The sequence below is a fragment of the Hyperolius riggenbachi genome, chromosome 4 (genome assembly GCF_040937935.1).
Source record: "Hyperolius riggenbachi isolate aHypRig1 chromosome 4, aHypRig1.pri, whole genome shotgun sequence".
Classification (NCBI taxonomy): domain Eukaryota; kingdom Metazoa; phylum Chordata; class Amphibia; order Anura; family Hyperoliidae; genus Hyperolius; species Hyperolius riggenbachi.
The window spans coordinates 20,576,185-20,595,479 of NC_090649.1; the positions used below are offsets into that span (position 1 = coordinate 20,576,185).

Consider the following 19,295-nt stretch of genomic DNA (forward strand, 5'->3'; position numbering starts at 1 on the left):
TCCAAATATATGTTTTGTGGGACCCTGCACCACTACATCTACAACCTCTATCTCCTGGCACACACAACCACTGTAAGTTGGTGTATGTGCAATGGTGGTGGATGCTTGCACAATAACCATCCTTGCTGTGTGTAATTAATGCTGGATACACACGCTGCATTCCGCAATCCATTCCCCACAAGATTAGCCTTATTTTTTATATTGTTAAACATGTTCCAAAAATATTACGATGTATATTTATGTTTAAACACATGTAAATTTGGGCACATTGACCAAAATACACATGGAAATGACAATTGGACATGTTTACAATAAAGGAGTGTAAGGAAATTGAGGGGGACATATATTGCAGGAACGCACCGTGTGTAGCCAGCCGAACTGATAACTATTACACAACTCACCTTAATCACTTTGTTATTAATATTTGTGCCAATAAGTAACACAGATGTAAGATTGTTGGTCATGCAATGGGTTACACATGTGAGTTGTCCTATGCGTTGAGTACATGTCTCATAACTGTTTCAGAATGGACATGTATGGCATGTATAAACACATTTGTATATAATCTTGCAGTTCTTATTACATGGTCAATATACCTTACACACATCCAATGACAAGAGTTAATTATTTTCACAGTTTATTGCACTGGTATAATCAGGAAATTTAAATCAAATCCTAAAGTAAGCATCACTAATAAAAATTCAACAAAAACATTACCCAAAGTCACAATGTACATCAATGATATTGTCTATCATCATGCGGTTGACCATATGAAGTAGGGATATTGGAGGTATTATCGGGATTTTGCTGGGGATTGGGGGAAGGGTCATATTGAGCAGCAGCATCATAGTGTTGGTGGTATGGATAGGTTAGAGGATAAATTGGAGGATGTTGACTTTCGGAATATTGAGTGTATGGATGTGGAGGCAGAGATATTTGTGATAATGGTGGCCGAAAAGGGATTATGGGTTGTGAATACATGGGTGGGTGGGATGGCAACAAGGGGTATTGTGATGGCATTGGTGCTGTGTAAGTTGGCATATGTGGCCTCTGTACGGGCATGTTGTCCTGTGAGGTTGACATTGGTTGTGTGGTGGGGTCAACAGAGTGGATAGGTGCAGGGGTTTGATAGCGGATGATGACATACATGATGTCTTTCACCATGTTGGGACGGAGGTGCTGCGGGACTAATTCCATTAGGGGGACAAACCCATTAGCCAACTTCTGACAGTTGGTGAGCTGCGACTGGCTCTGCTGCCATCTGTCCATCAGCTGCTTAAAAGCAGACATCATGCTCATATCAAATTGTTGGCCTGATGTTGGTGCCCGACTGTATCTTTTGCGGATCGGTTGCTCAGCACCCGCTTCAGAGGTGCCTTCCTCAGCATGAGGAGCCCTCCTGGCTCATGTCGAGGTTGGGCACGTTGTCAGCGGATGCTGAATCTGTCGTTGGCCGTGAACTGTCCTCTGTTCTGTGAACAAATTATACATGCAGCTATTAAATTGCTCTTCCAAAAGTATTCATTAACACAGCATTATCAACAACATACTTACTGTCGTCCCTCAAAACATGGCGTAAGAAATCGAGTAGAGCAAAGTGAACATATTTGCCACTACATGCTGATCCGGCCCCACTACGCTCCATTTCTTTAACTTTATCAAGATCCCGCTTGTAATTGTCCCGAAGGGAGCGCCAGCGTTCACGGATATCCAAAACTACAATACAAAACCAAACAACAAGATATGTAACTATCCAAAACAAAACATACTTCACCGGCAAACGGTTGAATCGAGATACACTTTTAGGTAGACACACATCATCCAACTTATCAGCCATGGAACCATCACATTTTTATGTTATAATTGAGTGTAATGAAACATAGTAGCACAAAAAAACAACAAAAAAAACATTTTTAATATCTTTTTCTCCTCTATTCAACAATATTGAAGCCGCCACACCACGCCTTTTATTTTTTCAAATTTCACCAAAAGCTATTGCGACCTCTGCAATATCCATAGTTACAACATAGAAAAGTAAAGGCCTAGGGAGGCGGATTATGTGTCAATGGAAAGAGGATCAATAGAGCTTCAAAATGGTATGGATCTTCCCATAGTTACAACACTGCTGGGAGTCCATTCCCAATGAGGACAGATGGGTTATTCGTTTGTTGAAATCAGGACACACAGAGTTGCTTACACTTTTTTTGTAATGGAATCCTACAAAGAATTGTATTGTGTACATTGGCCTTTCGGAGGCCATAACCACCTTCCATTTTACTGCAGATAGAGTTTGCCCTTGATACCTGTATGATACCATATGATCAGAGAAAGAGCTAATGGTTACCCACACAGTGTATTTTAAATTACAAATAATGTATACATATATTTCTATTCAATGGAAATAGCACCACACATGTGCTTGCCACACTCCCACATGTTATCTGCCTCCCTGGGGCCATGCAGAGTGTCCCATAGTCGACAGCCATGCTGCCATGATACCTGCCCTCATACTCTAGCATGCACCTTCAAACAGCTGTACCATGTGACAGCAGGCCATGTAGTGACAGCAGTGCATGTGGTGGTGTTATGTGGTACAGGCTCTGTAGCAATCAATAATAATGCCAGCCACATAAAGAGACCACTGTTAAAAACACCACTACAAGTGAACATACAACACTCAGAAAGGGCCTAGGGGGGTCAGATACACTTGTTGGAAGAGACGCCAGGTGTTATGTACATGTCAAATGGCGTTCACACCACACACATGAATAATTAGCCCTTTGAAACAAACATGCACATACCATTCCTCTCTCTCTCTCTATATATATATATATGTTTACACACAAAAATAGAATAATTAAACACTTTTTACAACACATAAATAATAAAATTAATAGTAAACATTACATACATCACTGCTACTTACTTTTTTCTGGTTTATTTTCCACAGTTTCCCAGTCATCATAAAATGACGCCATGATCTCCTCCCAGATGAGGGCACTTGCAGCTGTATCTTTATATTTTGGGTGTGTTTGATCATAAAGCTGTGGCTTGGCTTGAACCCAAGCCACAAGGTCTTCAACATCAAACAAAAATCTTTTCCGGCTGGCTGTGCCCGTGCCCTTTCCCTTGTTGCGACCACGTCCTCCTGACTTGCCATGACCCACCATCTTGGAGTTGATGAGAGCAAACACCATTAGAAAAAAAACCTATACTTATAGTGGTCATAATTAATGATGTCTGATAGGTGCGGCCTTATTAAGGCATTCATTATGATGGCTGCTAGGTGTGACCTTATTAAGGCATTCATGTGCGATTTCATTACGCAATTAATCAATCATTTGACATCGTTATCAAAATTACATACTAAATGATGTTTGAACGGGAAATGCCATACAAACATAACTTTGGACTCAGAGATTAGGCATTATTACTTCTCAAATGTATAACTTACTATAATACAGCATGCGCTGTAGTGAACGCAACAAAAACCACGTTCATTACATGCAATCAAAACGGCGCATGCGTCAGATATCCGCCAAACGGCGTATTGTCAGAACGTTAACGGCGCATGCGTCAACTTTTTTTTTTCTTTTCACACATTCCATTGTTGACATTACTGAGCATGTGCAACACCTTCAGCGCAGCAGATTCATTGTTGAACGCACAGCATTCAGCACTTTTTCTAAACGCTCCACGTTAGACACTAACGCAACGCGTGCGATGTGAATGTCGCATAGACTTTCCATTACTATGCGTTGCTGTGCGTTAAAAACTTCAACGTGCGACCTTAACGTCTTAGTGTGTAAGCAGCCTTAATCACTCTCACTCTGTCTGGACGTGCGTGGTGCCACAAGAGGGAGACACAGGCCATGGAGTGGAAAGCAAAAATAGATCACTTTCTTGCCTACTACACAGCCTGTCACACAGAAGACAGTCAGGAAGCACATCCTGAGGCTGCTGATGGCACCTGAGCCGGGTTTAGGGGGTCATGTAGTCCCCAATGATGTCAAATAAGGATCACGACAGTCCAGCACGTGGACAGGGACATTCAAATCATCAGTCCCGTCCTCATCATCAATAGGCAGTTGCTCCGCCCCCTCCTCTTCTCGCCGCTCACCTGATATCTGCTGCTGTGAGGAACTACTGGTCCCAGCACATCCTCCGCCATTCCTTGCATCCTGCACAACGAATGCAGCTTCAGGCGTCCGCTCAGCCACCAGCTCAGGATCATCTGCCGCTGACACTATTACTCCCCGAGAGTCTTCTGCCTCCACCTTGCTCTGCCGCTCAGCCTGCGAGTCAGCGGTGACCGGATCACCAGTCACATGCTGCTCCCCTTCACCACCAGCAGGAGCCGGCTCCGGGACAGGCATGTTCGTGGTGGTGGTGGTGGGGGGGGCATGGCCTGACTCACCGATCTCGGGGCCCACTTCTCCCGCTCTCTCTTCTTGCCCCTGCTCTCCACAGACAAAAACATGCTTTTCCTCCAGGGCATTCTCCGGTACTGTGCCCAGGGCTATTACAATGTCTGCAGCAATGGCCAACCTCACACAAGTCACTCAGGTGCCCATACCTGTTGCAAAGGCAACAGTCCTGTGGCATGTCCCTATAAAATAACCCACGCTCTCTGCCCCAGGTGACACAGCAAGGGGTCTCATAACCCCTCCGATACCCTGAGGATCCTTACAAAAGTGCATTAAATATGGTATTTCCCAGTCATAATGCCATATTTATTCAGCACAGGGTCTCCCCCTTCTACTGTAGAACAGTACTTCCTCAGAAAGTATCCTACTATACTCAGTTCAATAAAGGGGTTATACATGTGAACCGTGAGCATAGTTTCTTGCAACATGAACAATGGCCTTACGGTAATATGGTCCATCAACCCCACATCAGCTTACCTCTTCACCTCCTCATAAGCATCAAGGCAATCAGACTCAGAATGAAAAGTCACATTGTAAATTCCTTGCGATTGAAAATCTTGTAACATTCTAATTTCCATTACCTTTAGGCCGAGGGTCTTGAAAAGGACCTCCTCCACGATCTTATCCATGTTTATCTGAGACCGAAACTCTGGCTCCACCAGGAATCGCAGGGTACGCCGAACTCCCTCAGACGTCATCCCTCCAGACAAACGGACTCCCTGTCAGCTTGGGGCCCCCCGCGAGGAGGAAACGCTGACCAAACCTTTCACTCGGACACTTGATCTTAGGCAAAAGGCCGAGAAGCGGCAACCCATTTATTGTCCGCAGCTGCGCCCGCCGCGACAGCACCCTCTGTGGGATTTAAGGCGAACTACCTTCTAAATGCAGCAGCGCACAGCCGTCGGCTAACTCCGGGGCTACCGGCTGCCGGGGGGGGGGGGGGGGGCCTTCCCACTGCCTCTGCAGGGCCACAGGGATGGGTGAATCTGTGCTGGACACAGATGCAAGGGCAAGGCACAGCTGCCGCTTACATTTGCATGGCTGTGCCCACTGCCGGAACAGCCGACACCCCTCCATGCTGAAAACAAAGGTAAAGTAGGCTTCCGGCTCCCTGCATTCCGGCACAATGCTAGTAGAGTGTGTGGAGGGCAGAGAAAGTCAAGTCTCTAGCCTGGCAGGCTTGCTCTGGCTGTGTAGGCTGAAAACAGTGTGTCGTCCTTCTCTTTCCACTTAATCACTTTGTTTGGATGTATGTGGTGCCACAAGAGGGAGACACAGGCCGAGGAGTGGAAAGCTAAGATAGGAGATCCCTTCCTTGCCTACTACACACAATTACAGCCTCTTACTGCTGATGTCCCCTGAGTTGGGCTGAGGGAAGTCACAAGAGTTCAAACGATGATGTCATAATGCCCTGGGCAGATTCTATATAGGGAGCAGCAGGAACAGAGTACTGTCTGCCAGTCTGCTGGCAGCTCTCCAGGGAGCAAGAGCTGCTGCTGCAGCTGCAGGGGACAAAGCGCAACCATGAAGAAAATTTGTCCGGTCATGGAATTTTGCTGTATCAGATATTAAACTAATAAGAACAGATTTTTTTTTTAGCTAGCTTGGTTCCTGCTACCCGGAATAGCAAGGCTGAATGCCCATGCACGGAAAAAAAAGCAGCAGTGCATAAACACTGCCACAAAAATGTGCATGGGCGACCTCGGACCCCATAAACGTGGAGCCCTTTCCGTTGTTCCCTTTGCCATCGGCGCAGGAGGTACATGGGGTCCTCTGACACCTGAAGTATTGGAGCACCTAGACAGTGCCACGTGGTTGCCCACTGGCCAGCCCCCCCCCCCCCCCCCGCGAGAGGGGGCCTCTGGTCGTGGACCAGAGTCCCCAGGTGACAAGTCCCCAGTGCCAGCAAGCTGGCCCCGACCTTGCGGCTGGCGTTATAAAAATTCCTGCGGGGTTTTCCAGGCCCCGGGGTTTCAGGCACTCCTGGAGCGCCACTTCCAGGGGCAGTACACCTAAGCAAAGCCCTCAGCCCTTCAGCTTCAATTATGGTACATCCATTCAGTCAGAATCCGGAAATGTATGCGCGAGACCGGACATCTCTACTAAAGGATCTGAGGGCAGTGACTAAACCCCCAGATCGCTCGCTCGTTAACCACGCCAGGGCCTCAGTAACATATGTCCCTGAAACTGATAAGAACAGATTTTTTTTATTATTGTAAAAGTACCAAAATAATATATTTCCACACACATAAACAAAATACTTTTCAAAAAAGTTACAACACTTTTTCAAATATATTTCCAAAACACTTTTATCCCTAATCAAAGAAAATTACATAACCTTACATTTTTTCCTTTAATACACATCAAGAGAAAAAACATTTTATTTTTTAACATCAAGTTCATCTCCTAATGTTAGATGATAAATCACCCAAATGGTACTTATATTAAAGTAATAACAGTTCTTAGGCTTCAAATAAAGTTCCATCCTGTTCTCCAACCACCTGGGAACGTGCAACGCACGCAAGCCTTTTACATCTTTGGAACACATCTTAACAATTTCCTCTTTTTATCTATCAAACCACCCTGATCCACAGTTCTGAAATATTCATACATCAGGTAACAATAAATCTTCCTGCATCTTAGTACCCATGCGATTCTCTTGGTAACACGCAGGGCAAAACAATATAGAGTGCTGGTTTGATTTACATTTTTCACATCTGAATTTTTGTACAGCAGTCAGCAGCAGTTTTTCTGACAGGAGCCACGGGGCTGGTAACGGCTCACTGCTGTGTCTGCTCTACCTCCATTTCACCTTCTGGCGACAAACATTCAAAAGGATTAGGAGACTTCACACAACCAACTTTAGTCCCTTCAATAACCTTTGGCTTCTTCGCTTGGCTATCATCACTCTTTCCACCACTGTCTCTCATCTTCCCTTTCTGAGCTTTCCCAACCTTCTGCCACCCCGCCTCCTCACTCTGCATACTCTCCTCCTCCTGTAACTGCTCTGCCTTCTCTACTTGTGTCGCCCAGTCACAGGCCTCTGCCTCCTCTCCACCTAACTGAGACTTACCACTTTCAGACTCCTCCTCACTGCCAGACGACTCCACACTCTCCAACTCCACTTCCTCGCTCAGTGCACAATCACTCCTTGCAGAACTCCACCTAATCTCCTCCTCACTCTCTGACATCACAGCAGACACTCCTCCTTCATTCCTCTCAAGCAGCCACCTAGCCTTTCCTTTCTAAGTGGCACTACTGCACCCAGCGTGACTTCCATCCACATCAGGCGCACAGGTTTCACGGGCCTGCTGCTCAGCATCACTCGTCTCATCAGCATGGCCACGCCCCCCGCCGACTCCGGACACAATACCGCTCGGCATCTCTGGGGACCCAACACGCTGCTCTTCGCACTCAATCTCCGTCACCTCAGCCTTCTCCTCCACACTTGCACCAGACGCTTTGTCCTCCGCAAAGCCTTTCTCCTCCACACTCTCGCCAGACACTTTCGCTTTTTCCGCAGCTCCGGACACAGAGCCACACCCCCGATTGCATCAATTGCCCCTCCGCCATTCATACTCTACTCCCCCGCCTCCCGCACATCACTACAGCCACTCACGCCAGACTCGCCCCTGCAGCCATACATCCCGAGCCAAACCCCACACCATCCCCGCTCCCCTCCGCAACATTCTCCTGACATTCAGCCCCATCCACATCACTCACTCTCTCAGCAGCGGTCTCCTCCTCCCTGTCACTGATTTCCATGTCCTCAGCTTCGGCAGCAGCATCAACAGTATCTGTAAGTACATCAGCATTATCATCGGTAACATTGACAGTTACAGACACAGACCCCTCCCTCCTCCCAGAGTCCGTATTAGCAGACCACCCAGCAAACATCCCCCCCATTACCACACTGGCATAAGAAGACAGGCTCCGGACAAAATTCTTCCTACAGTCTCTAGCCAGGTGCTCAGAGGAACCGCACAAATCACAGCAGCGAGGTGCAGGGCAGTCAACAGCCACATGTCCCGTTTTTTTACAAATACGGCTCAGGCTTTTTTTTGGACAGTCCGCACTAATGTATCCATACTCGAAACATTGCCTACAGTAGTGTGGCTGTCCCTGATAAAATACAGTGCACCTCTCCCCTGCCACGGTAAAAGAAGCACAGTCCCTCCATATCCATCAGGATCCGGCTTAAGCTTCACTTTAAACTTAAGCTTACTGCGATGCACACCATAAGTATTCATCAGCTTTCTGGGCTCCGAAATGGCATCACAGAATCTCCTCAGGTAGGCTTTAATCACATGGACTTCCAGAAAAGGATTCATCAAGGTAACTGTCAAGTCCATGTGGCCCAGATCAAACCTCAGGGCCACCTTGAACTTCCTCAGCAAGCAAAAAGTCCCATCGAAAGCCTTAAACCTCAAGTTTTCGAAGACCTGGACACAGAGCTCCTCTGAATGAAAGGTCACATCATGTATCCCCTCTGCAATCCGGTCCTGCACAGCAAAAAGATTCGCCGTCTGGACTCCAAAAATGTCCTGCAGCACATTGATGGTCTTCAATCCAACCTCCTTCAAATGCTCTTTCCTCACCTACATACGGAGGGTATTCCATAGTGGTTTTGCATTAGTGGCCATCGCCACAACCATCAGTCGGCCTTTACCCCTCTGATGGTCTTGAGGCCCCCAAAAGGAGACCTCTCGCTAAACACCTCAGCCCAGACAGAGCAGGCGTCTACCCACTTGATCTGAGCCAAAAGGCTGAGAAGCGATGACAATTTATTGTCCGCAGCTGCGCCTGCCGTGACAGCACCCTCCGTAGGATTTAAGGTGAACTACCTTCTAAATGCAGCAGCGCACCGCTGCCGGCTAACGCCGGGGCTACCAGCTGCTGGGGGGGAGGGCCCTTCCCACTGCCTCTGCAGGCCTGCCGGGCCACAGAGATGGGTGCACTGGTGCTGGACGCAGATGCAAGGGCCAGGCTCAGCTGCCGCCTGATTACATTTGCATGGCCGCGCCCACCACCGGAAAAGCTAAGAACCCCTCTTCTGCAGTCCCTCCACGCTGAGCGGGGTGTGCCTCAAAAGGGAGACACAGGCCGTGGAGTGGAAAGCCAAAACAGGAGATCCCTTCCTTGCCTACTACACAATAGAGATGGGCCAAACCTCCGATTTTAGGTTCGTTCCGCGGAAGGGTCGGTTAGCGGAAAAGTTTGCGAACTGCAATAGACTTCAATGGGGATGCGAACTTTGAAAAATAGGAAAAATGATGCTGGCCACAAGTGATGGAAAACATGTTTCAAGGGGTCTAACACCTAGAGGGGGGCATGGCGGAGTGGGATACAAGCCCAAAGTCCCGGGGAAAAATCTGGATGTGATGCAAAGCAGCGTTTTAAGAGCAGAAATCACATTGAATGCTAAATTGCAGGCCTAAAGTGCTTTCAAACATCTTGCATGTGTATACATCAATCAGGGAGTGTAATTAGAGTTCTGCTTCACACTGACACACCAAACTCACTGTGTAACGCACCACAAACAGCTGTTTGCGTAGTGACGGCCGTGCTGGACTGATGCGCAACATGGCCAGAGTGCAGGCCGTGGCAGTTTTCCAGCCCATATGGTCGCCGGGCTGTGGTAGCTCAATGATAGAACAACAGTGACTGTACAGCTGATCAAATTTGGTCTGTCCACAAAGAAGCAACAACCTTATTATCTTCTTGTATGTAGGTAGGAGTCCCAGTATAGGTAGGTAGGCATAGGTAGGAGACCCAGTATAGGTAGGTAGGCATAGGTAGGTCCCCTAGTATAGGTAGGTAGGTGTCCCCGTATAGGTAAGTAGGTGCCCCAGTAGTTAGGTAGGCATAGGTAGGTGTCCCAGTATAGTTAGGCAGGGTCTGGCTGGCACAGTAATAACAATTACCAAGGTCCAGCTGCAACAGATAGGGCTGTATAATGTCAGTGAGCAACACACACACAAAAAAAAAACACATCTGGAAAACATTAGCTCTCAAAAGAGCTGTTGAGGGGTGCTATTTTAGCAATAACAATCAGCCAGGAGCAAGCCAAGACCAAGAGCCTAACTAATCTTTCCCTAGGAGAACAAGTCTGCAGCTGCTGTCCCTAGTCTGTCTCTCTAGCAGGCACACGAGTGAGTGTAATGACCGCCGGCAAGCCTGCCTTATATAGGGGGGGGGGGGGGCTCCAGGGCTTAGTGTAGCCTGAATGGCTACAATGTGCCTGCTGACTGTGATGCAGAGGGTCAAAGTTGACCCTCATAGTGCATTATGGGGTGAATCGAACTTCCACAAAAGTTTGCCTAGTCCAGGCGAACGCGAACCACCGAAGTTCGCCGGCGAACCGTTCGGCCCATCTCTACTACACAATCAATCACAGCCTCGCACTCACTGCTGATGCCACCACTGACTTGGGCTGAGAGAAGTTATGAGAGAAGTTACAAAAGTTCAAGCGATGATGTCATAATGCCCTGGGCAGAGGCTATATAAGGAGCAGCAGGCACAGGGCAATGCCTGCCAGTCTGCTGGCAGCTCTCCAGGGAGCAAGAGCTGCTGCCGCTGCAGGGGACAAAGTGCAACCATGAAGAAAAGTGGTCATGGAGTTTTGCCGTGCAGTTAAAGTAGATTTTTTTTTTCTGTTCTCTGTTTCTTATAGCCAAGAGAATACGGACTCAATAAATGACACAGATGCACAAAGAATACAGACACAACTTGAAACAATGTTTTTATTGAGGATTTCAACTGTATCCTGCACCCAGCAGTAGCAGCACAGACATAGAGCGCACAGCAGGGGGGACAAAACCGCACTTGCTCCTGGCAAATTCACTTTGCAGAGGGACACTTGATTTCTCCACTAGACTTCCCTCCACTTACTTAGTTAGTCAGCTGGGTATTTGAGTACTTTTGATCTGTTTTTTGACACTAGTTAGAGAGAGTAGTGCACCGGTCCTGGAGGTACTGCAATACCAGGTCGATGCGCGGAGTGGACAGAGCAAGCTCTTCTTCCATCTCCCTGTTCCAAAAATCCATTTAATATATGGTCCCCAGATAGGGGACGTATCAGATATTAAACTAAGAACAGATTTTTTTTTTTCTTTTTCCTCTCAGAAAACTTTAACTCTCAAAGCTTACATCTAAATGACAAATCTCCAGATCATTGAGGTGAAATCATCACAGTAGAAAATAATCTTAAATCTTCAATATTTTATTCCACTCTTGTTTACCAAATACACTCTGCTTTTTTTACACCACATTTCACAGTATCTCTCCAAAAATATAAATACATCTAATCTTTTTAAAACAGGACTAAATCTAATACAATCTTTCACATTCTTTCTTAAATAAAATAATATCTCTTTCCTTCCCTATAGCCATTTTCACAGAATGTATTGCTAACCATAATACTCTAAACTGCTATTTTTTATAATATCTCCATAAATATCTACATTCATAATCTATATAATCTAGTGTTTTAATTATTTAAACAGTAAAACTTTATGCCTCCATACCCTCTGTTCAAAATTACAATCCCAAAATACATGCATAGGTGTTTCTTCTCTCTAACAATTCTCTCTTGGACACTTTGCATTCCTTACTAAACCTCTTCTGTATTGAAATTCTCTTATTACCAAACATAAGAAAAAGGGTAAAGGTACCCTTCCACCAGGGTGGATGACAATGATTATAGAGAACAGAGAGGCAAGTAAGTGTAAAACCAATAGTTAAAAACACAAAAAATGGGGTTAGTGGTGGACTTACCTCTCCATAGAAGAATTCACAGATGTCAATCTCAATATTCGATTCATTTATTGAATCAAATGCAAACAAAAAATACAAATAAACTACTAACATTTGTCTTTTAATTTGCTTCAAATCTTGTTGCCTGATGAAGTGGGCAGTGGACCCGTAAAATGTGTTGCAAACACCCAATTTTTGTTGGTATTTCAGTTAATAAACAAATATTATCGTGATTGACATCTGTGGGTTCTATGGGGAGGTGAGTTCACCACTACCCCCCATTTTTGGTTTTTAACAATTTGTTTCACACTTACTGGAACCTCCGTTCTCTATAAACTTTCATTTAATGATTTTTAACAATTTCCTAAGATCAATTTAATATATCTAAGGGAACTTCTTTTAAATGTAATTTCTCTTCAGAATCAGAAAAAAAAGATCAATCCATTTATATTTTGTTAGAAAATAAAACCCAGTTGATTTTTTTTCTTTAATAAAATTCCGTTTACTTTTCTTAACACACATATGCTATATACAATATACAAAATTTCTAATGTTAAATTATTTTCCCCTTTATTTTTTTGATTTATAAAAAACACAATTTATAATTTTCATAATAAAGCTAGTAAAAAATCATTGCTATATAAATTAAAATTATTAATTACATGGTTTATGATAATTGATTTATAAAGTGTCAACATATTCTGTAGGGCTGTACAAAGTAAGAATATAAACATGGGGTGCATAATGAAAAACACAATGATAAACATCAAATATGGACACTGGTACAAAATACAGAAATGGTGAGTACAATGACAAATGTAACATGATGACTAACATGTATACCAGAGTGCAAGTTAAAGTCACAAATTCCAAGACACACATGGGTGAGAGAGCCCTGCCCTTGCCAGCTAACAATCTAAAAGGAATGGGGTGAAACAAGATTATAAATGATCCTTTCTTTGAATTTAGTACATTTTCAAATGTGGCAGGTATCGGTTTATAAATAAGCACACAGCGCACCAAACTTTCTGTCTTTGGTATTTTATATCTTCCATACTATAAAAAATGTCAGTCTATTAACAAAAAGAGCACCGGTATTCTATCCAGCCCAAAACTTCTACTTTGCTGTCCTGCGCTTACAGATCATAGACATTTCACAGTGCAGTCCACATCTTCTTCCTCATGTATGACTCTGGTCCAACTGGTTTTCTTCTCTCTAACAGCAATTTCCTCAATTTCCGAAAGTCTATCTTTTTTCTAACTCTTTCCAACGACTCCCAATTTTTCACATTACCACAATTTTTTGAGAACCAAATCCCCCCCCCCCACCAAATTCTTTTCTCATGCTCTTTATATTATTGACCCAAATAAAAATTCTCAATGGTAAAAACAACGGATTTATCTAAATTAACTTTAAAATTGGAAACCTTACAAAATTCTTCCACTTCACACTTTAACTTTATTATTCTCACTCCCTGGAATAAAAAAAATAAGAAATAAAAAATGATCCTTTCTAATATTGTACAACAGAGGTTCAATAGCACATACAAAAAGAATAGGTAAAGGTTTTGTTTTCCTCAACTTAACATTTTCACATTTTCACTTAAGACCCATTCACTGAAATTTTATTAAAACAATTTAAATACAAACTTTTTATCTGATTAATAATGCAGGTAATCCCATTTTCTTTAAAACCTGAAATAAACTGAGACACTCTATTGAAAGCTTTTCCCAAAATCTAGAGCAGGCATGGGCAAATTTGGCCCTCCAGCTGTTAAGGAACTACAAGTCCCACAATGCATTTGCCTTTATGAGTCATGACTGTGACTGTCAAGACTCCTGCAATGCATTGTGGGACTTGTAGTTCCTCAACAGCTGGAGGGCCAAGTTTGCCCATGCCTGATCTAGAGACATTATTGCCATTCTTTGCTTTCTTTTACATCCTAAATTATATTTCTTAATAAAATCAGCAGATCTGTAATTGATCAACCAGGGACAGGACTTGTTTGATCCACATCTATTATTGCACTTATCAGTTATTTTATCCTACAGGCAATCAGTTTAGCATATATCTTATAATCTGTATTCAACAAAGTAATAAGTCTCCAATTTTTAATTTCTTCCTTATTCCCTTTTTATATATTTATTTAACCAGCCTTGCGGTATGGACGAGCTGAGCTTGTCATGTAGTAGCAGGGACTCACCAGCGCGATCGGTGGCGCATCCGCTGCTCCTGCTGCATCTGTCAGCTTTCCCCAGCTCCTTCCTGTATGTAGTCTATAGTGATCAGCGCAATATGGATTCCCAATCTGTTCAAATAGCTTGCTATCTTCTTAATCCACCACCACACCGCTTGTGAGATCACTCACCAGCTCCTTAAATCATAATAAATTATCATATGCGTGCAGTCAAAATACACCAGCCCGTCTGGTCGCAAGTGGGCTCTTCGCAGCCTTCTCCTCAGATCCTCATAAGTAAAAACATATAAACACGCTCCACATAGCGTAATCCAGTTCACTTTAAAATTTAGTGCTTTTAAAACACAATCTATTACACTCACGTGTCATATATGTATGTCCATATGCTGTTGTGTATCTTTCAGAGCAGAGAGGATGTTCTGAGTTTAGGTCTGCAGAGGCAGCGCTGCACCAAGCCGGTCACCCAGTGTGTGAAGTTTGAACGGATCTTGTCATGTAGTAGCAGGGACTCACCAGCGCGATCGGTGGCGCATCCGCTGCTCCTGCTGCATCTGTCAGCTTTCCCCAGCTCCTTCCCCCAGCTCCTTCTCCCCCCCGGGCTTCATGTGTCCTGATCGCCGCATAGGGCAAGATGGCGATCCCCAGCGCCTTCCTCTTCCTTCCTGTGATGTGGATCATGCGCCCCCTGCTGGCCGGCGCATGAATGACATCAATTTGTGACTCATTACACACAATACAATGTAACCCAATCATTGTACACTATTTCAAAGTTGTTTAGTAAATACACCTGATCACAGTATAAAAAGGGTGGGCTGTTACTGATTCTTCCTCTTTCAGAGTCACTGGTGTCCCATTGCTAGTCTGCTTGTCAGCTACTTTTGGTGATTGCTGTGCTTTGAGTGATTTTCCTGCCTTTGAATCATACACTGTTGCAGTCTTGCTAGTCTTTCTAAAGACGCTGTGATTTTTGTGTGATTGCTTTTGCTGGAGTTTTTTTTTTTTTTGCCGCTGACCCCGTATCTTTTTTTGGGAGTCATGGCTTTGTCCTCCCGGAGGCATGTATGTGACCAGGAGCTGATGGACGTCTTTGAGGATATCGGCAGTGATGTTGAGTCTGTGGCGGAGAAATCTACCGACAGTGACGTTCCTGCGGACCTGTCATCAGAGACCGACGCCACAATTGACACCGACATCGAGGAGCCAGTCGTTGTGCGCACATGGTGTGAGCTGGAGAGCCTGGACCAATCTCCGCCACCCAGGTTCCATATCACTGGGGTACCTGGACAGAAGCGCAACTGCGACCACAACCCGCTGGCCTACCTGGAGCTCTTCCTGACTGAGGATGTCATCCAGCGGATCATAGAGGAGACCAACCGCTACGCAGCAGGGTGCTCCTCTCAGCAGGATGTCCAGGAGCAGAAGGTGGGAACCTGTCACCAGGGATGACATCTGGTTGTTCCCGGGCCTCATCTTCCTCCAGGGACTGGTCGGTAAGCCACTGCAGAAGTGGTACTGGTCCACCAACCGGATGATTGCCACTCCATTCTTCGGTTGTGTGATGCCGGAGTACCGCTTCAGCCTCATCATGAAGTATCTCCACTTCGCCAACGAGGACTTCGATGAGGCCACCCATCCTGCACCCAAGCTGAAAAAGGTCTGGAACATCTACCAGACGATGGTAGGCAATTTCCGGGATGCCTACACACCAGATCGAGACGTTACAGTCGTCGAAAGTCTCATGGCCTGCAAGGGGAGACTCAGCTGGGTGCAGTTCATCGCATCGCAATGATTCATGCTTTGTGAGACCAAGTCCGGGTAGATCTGGAACTCTATTATTTACACGGGCAAAGGCACAAAATTTGGTCCCCAGTTCAGTGAGTATGGGTTGGCTACCTCATCCGTGCTCACTCTCATCGAGCCGTTGCTGAATCATGGGTACTGTCTTACGACTGACAACTTTTATACCTCCCCTGAACTTTGTGACTACCTGATCCAGCACAAGACAGATTCCTACGGCACGATGAGACCCAACCGGCGCCAACTTCCACCGGCCTTTTCTGCCAGGTGTTTGAAAAAGGGAGAAATCGTTGCCTGGCAGAAGGGGAAAATGATGGCCCTGCGGTGGAAGGACAAGCGGGACGTGTGCATCCTCAGCACCATGCACAACGCTGCTACCGTGCACACCACCACCAGAGGTAGCAAGGAGGTGGACAAGCCACAGGCTATAGTGGACTACAACCACACAATGGGGGAGGGGTGTGGACAGGGCTGATGCTGCCATGACCTTCTACCCGACTGTCCGCAAGCAGCAAAAAGAAATACTACAAAAACATTTTCAGGCACCTCCTGGAACAGTGCATGTGGAATGCCTATGTGCTGTTCAAACTGAACAATTAAAGGGCTATTAAGCACCACGACTTTATTTGGCAATTGTGCAAAAGAATTTATCTAAAACACCCCCCACCGGAGTCCAGTAGAGTGGGGCGCAGAGCCTCATATGTGGTAAACCCGGAGAGACTGACTGGACGCCACTTTCCAGAGTTCTTGCCCCCGACCGCACAAAAGAATCAACCTACAAAAAGGTGTGCGGTCTGCTGTGCTAAAAAAGGCCCTGATGGCAAAAAAGTGCGCAAAGGAGACACGCACTTATTGCCCGGACTGTGACGTTGCACTTTGTGCAGTACCTTGTTTCAAGGTATACCACACAAAGGAGGTATTTTGAGGTATATCATTTGTTTTTCTGTCTCCATTTATTTCTGCCTTTATTTTCTGCATATTACTGCATTTATTTTTTTGTATAACTTATTATTTATTACTGCACTGATTAAACATGCAAGCTATTTCTGTTTGTCATTAATACATTTTATTTTAGACAAGAATTTGTGTGTGACACTTTTATTATACTCATTGTATACTAAATTCTTGCTTGACTCATTTTGGTAAGTTACAGGAAAAAGGTTATGAAAATTAATTGTACCAATTTGTGCACGGAAATCCTGGGGAAATATAATGCCAGGGTGGTTAATTACCCCCCCCCCCCCCATGAATCTGGTCTCATAACATCTTTAGTAACACAACTAGTACTTCTTACAAAATCATCTTTTAGAACATCCCAAAAATTCTTATAAAATGCTATTGGTAAACCATCTACACCTGGAGTCTTCAAATTTTTTTAGTTTTAAAAACTATATATCACTCTAAAAATCTATTCCTCAGTAAAATCTAAAACGATAAATAAATCACTCTCTGATCTTGAGAGTTCTTTATCTAAATTTGTAACGATCGGTGTCAGCACACAGAGAGAATCTGATTATTGGTGATCTGCAGAATCACCGATAATCCAAGTATAACTAACCTCTGGACACCTTTATAGTGTGAGTGTTTGGTGCAACAGTAATGACTTTGAGTAAGACCACCCAAGGAGCAGGTGGTCTTTGGCAGTACGGGCGATACCGCCTTTTGGGAAGTACAAAAACCTTCCAGCAGCCTGAGACCTCCAAAGGGGTGGAGTCCCAGGGTGAAGGTAGGAAGGACCTGTGAGTGAGTGACACCTGAAAGGTGGATGTCACTAGCAGGTCTGGAGACTATCTCTTAAGAGGAGAGATAGCTCTCTAGGTCGGGCAAGCCAGGTCGGCAACACACAGACAGATAAAGTACAAAGGCAGAAGACTGATTCGGTATCCAAGGCAGGCAGGGTTTGGCAACAGGTAATCAGATATACAGAGGTACCGAATCAGAAAGCAGAGGGATAGTCAGGAATGCAATAGGTCATAACAGATATCAACAATGCCTAGTCTTGGGTGTGAGGTCCGTGGTCTCTACACCCTGGAACTAGTCTGAAGTATAACAGAATGATACACAGAAGTAATCTGGCTCAGTGTGAATTCCCAGGTCCTCCTGGTTCTAACACACTGTTGGATCTGACTAAGGTCTGAGTGCTTCCACATAAGTGTTCGTAATGGCAGACAACCTGAGACTGGCCAGCAGTGACTATATATAGAGCAGCGCTCTCCGGCGCCACCCATCAGCGATCAACCAATAGCCACTTGCCTTGAGGTCAGCTGACCAACCTGGTCAGCTGATCCCTCCTTGTTTGTCATAAAGGTTCTGCCTCTCAGCGCGCGCGCGCATTCCTCAACCTGTGTGAACAGACCCAACCACACCAGACGCACGCTGCTGCGGACAAACCGCCGCGCTGGACACGGAATCAGCCGCCTTGCCGCCAGTACACACGGTGGCTTTTCCGCGTGCTCTCCCAACATTCTTTTCCAAAAAAAGGACCTTATAAATTCTCCCTCAATTATATTTTCTTGGAATAAATTACTATAAAATCCTTCAACTTTTTTTTTTATTTTCTTCTCAATTTTGGTTTCTCCTTAAAGTACATTAATGAAATCTTTTTTTTCCTCTTTCATCTTTAAAAAAAAAAACCACAAAAATAAGACTAGTGCCTTTTTTCATCATCTTAAAAAAAAGTATGGTCTGAGAAACACAACTTTACTTCAAAATCTTCTATTTCCAGTTACTGAAACAAATAATCTATTCTTGACTAACAATTTTTGTTCTCCCATGTAATTTTCTTTTTTCTCTTCTTATCCTGTAGCTTCCCACATCTTTTATATTCACAGATGGGTCAGTATTAATTTTAAAGAACATGGTTTAATCTTGTCCCATATTATCCATAGCACAATTAAGATTGCCTGCCATAATAACTGGATCTGTATCTACTAAAAAAAAATTGGATTAAGATGTCAGCCATACTGGGACCCCCAACCCCTGGGCAACCTGACTGTACAATTTCTTACCACCAAGCTTTGGGTAATTTTGGGCCAGTTGATCAGTGCCCAACACAGATCACAACAGCGCTGGGAACACTCAGCCGCGTGATCTGTGGAGAGGCACTTGCGACAGTGTG

The 19,295-nt window shown here is 44.8% G+C and overlaps 1 non-coding gene across 1 annotated transcript; it reads right to left on the reverse strand.

Moving 5' to 3' along the window:
- Positions 1-11,377: 11,377 nt before the first annotated feature.
- LOC137505768 (U2 spliceosomal RNA) lies at positions 11,378-11,560 on the reverse strand. The gene has a single exon (XR_011020346.1). It is a non-coding gene; the product is annotated as a U2 spliceosomal RNA (small nuclear RNA).
- Between the last annotated feature and the right edge of the window lie 7,735 nt (positions 11,561-19,295).